This window comes from Octopus bimaculoides, chromosome 14 (assembly GCF_001194135.2).
Source record: "Octopus bimaculoides isolate UCB-OBI-ISO-001 chromosome 14, ASM119413v2, whole genome shotgun sequence".
In the NCBI taxonomy this organism is placed as follows: Eukaryota; Metazoa; Mollusca; class Cephalopoda; order Octopoda; family Octopodidae; genus Octopus; species Octopus bimaculoides.
The window spans coordinates 1,169,995-1,172,494 of NC_068994.1; the positions used below are offsets into that span (position 1 = coordinate 1,169,995).

The window sequence follows — 2,500 nt, forward strand, 5'->3', positions numbered from 1 at the left end:
GTGTGTGTGTGTGTGTGTGTGTGTTAGAGTATTTGTGCATGATGCTGGTGAATGAATGAGTGAAAACAATGAAGGCAAGTGAGGATTGTTTTGTTTCATTGAGAACAAGCTAACCTCTCTAGCATTGGTGCTGTGGTAACAAACGAGAGAATTTCCTTTGGAAAGAAAACCTGTAGGTTATGTAATGCTGAAAAATATTGTTAGTAAATCGGTTGACAACTTAAATATAGATATTGTTAATAAATGATGAACATTTCAGAAATTTCTCTGGAATTCATAGAAAGAAACATCTTTGCTTATCTGAGTGGTTCTTTACTTGCAGAACTTACATATTGACAGAATTCTTTATTTTTTAATCACCTGTCTTAATCCCATGAATGTGTCATCTAGGACCCACAAACTTGAGTAAACCACTCAATGCTTGTTTATAAAATGCTAGGTTATTGAATATTTATGTATATTAGCTGCAGGTTGTGACTACTTGCAGGGGTGGTCTTGTGTTTTTTCTCAATCTTTTCTAAAGTATAATTACAAAAGAATTTCTACAAAAATTTGTCAGAAAAATTCCTGTTTAGATGTTGATGAAAGAGAAATAAAAATGAAACTCTTTTGTGTGTAACCTGGAGTTTGGGTTTGACGATTGGTGAGGAAAGTGAGGTTGAGGTATAAGCTGTTTTAATAAGGCAATGAAATTACATCTTTAGTTTAGATAAGATAATATTGCATTGTTAATTTAGATAGAAAAATTTTGTAGACACAGATTGGTGAAGAAGAAGAATAGAATAAAAGAAGGCTCAAGAGAAATTGTAAAGCAATGTCTTAAAACTGGAAGGACGATATTGAGAAAAGTTGAATGCAAGTAGAATTAACAATTAAGATATAATTATAGTTGAAGAAGGGACAGGTAAAAGTGCCTCTTGGAGAGTTGAAACCAAGAAAGAAGTAAACGAGATTTCTGCATAAATTAAACATAGGTTGTTTGGTAAGATAGTTACACATGTCATTTATAATATGCAAATTTAATAATAATACTAAAGTGAGGTGGGTGAATACAAGGGATATAAATATACTAAAGGGTTAAGAATATCTGTGGATTGTTGGGGCATAGAATTATCTTTGTCTAGTCTAGTGGTGGTCTACCCTTAGGTAGGTCCTGAGCATAGGAACCCTCCTCCCCAACACTCTCCTCCCCAACACCCTCCTCCCCAAAACCCTCCTCCCCAACACCATCCTCCCCAACACCCTCTATAAAAAACCTGGGACGACCCATACGCTCCCCTGCTGCCATTAAGTGGATTACTGGAACTTTGGCTACCATGAGGGGTTTTGCTCAAGAACACAATGTACCACCCAGTCCTGGAATTGAACTCATGATCTTGTAATTGTGAGTGCAACACCCTAACCACTGGGCCACATTCCTTCACAATTCTGTGGATATAAATTCTGATGAGAGTAGAATAGCAAACAAAAACGAAAGGAAGAGAGTCTCTTAAAATGCAAACGGGAAAGTTGAGTTGCACAAAATAATAAAATAAAAACAAGATGGATACATAAGAGAGTGTAGTTCTAACTAGAGAGGATCTGAATAAATGGTGAGATGGTCACAACTGGAATGTCTCATCTTAGGTTTACATGATCACAACTGGCTTTGGGCTAAACAATAACAACAAAAACAACATCAGAAATGTGAACAAAAGAACATGATGACATCACAGCTGTAACTCACCTCTCTTCATTGTGGGGTACATCTAACTCTTCATTCAGTTGGGACCAATATAAATAACTACCAGTAATATATTTGGGGATGGCACTACAATAAATAGACTAAATACTTCTTTATTTTGTTGTGATTTTGTGACAATGAGAAAAATCATTTCCGAATTATTGATTTTCATATAAATTATTCGTGTTTATATTTTAAATAATCTTTAGTTTATACAAAACATATTTCACCTTCATCGTTAATGGCAGATAAAAACAAGAGAGAACAACAACAACAAAACAGCTCTACCTAATTAACTTGTTAAGGAATTAAGAAGATTTATGTTTTTTAAGGTTTATTAAATTAATCTTTTCCTGCCATATGTCATCTCGAGGGTAAAGAATGGCAATATGCTGCACATTGGAGAATTTAATCCGATTCCATGCATAATTTAGGAGTTCTTAATGAATTATCCAAACTTAATTTCAAAGATTTCTGTTATTCAGCCATTGTTTTAAATAATTTTCTTTGGGTAATTTTGTCATTTTCAATGTTTAAACAAATCTCAGACTTTGGGAAGGGGAAAAAATCTCCATTTAAAGTGGAATGTTCAGTTCTTCAGATTTACATTTGTCAAATAAAATATTTTCCTTATTTTCTGTGTCACCAAAGTAAAGACTTTCTTGGGAGTAGAACCGAAAATGAAAAATTCTTCCAGTTATTTCATTATTTATATGGCACCATTGTAGTACAAGAAGGTATTATTGTACTACAATACCACTGTGGTATGGCTGTAAA

The 2,500-nt window shown here is 33.8% G+C and overlaps 1 protein-coding gene across 6 annotated transcripts in view; it reads right to left on the minus strand.

Annotated features, from left to right (window-relative positions):
- Positions 1-2,500, minus strand: part of LOC106872615 (protocadherin alpha-7) — a 114,248-nt gene that overhangs the window by 22,100 nt on the left and 89,648 nt on the right. The gene's annotated exons all lie outside the window — the stretch shown is intronic.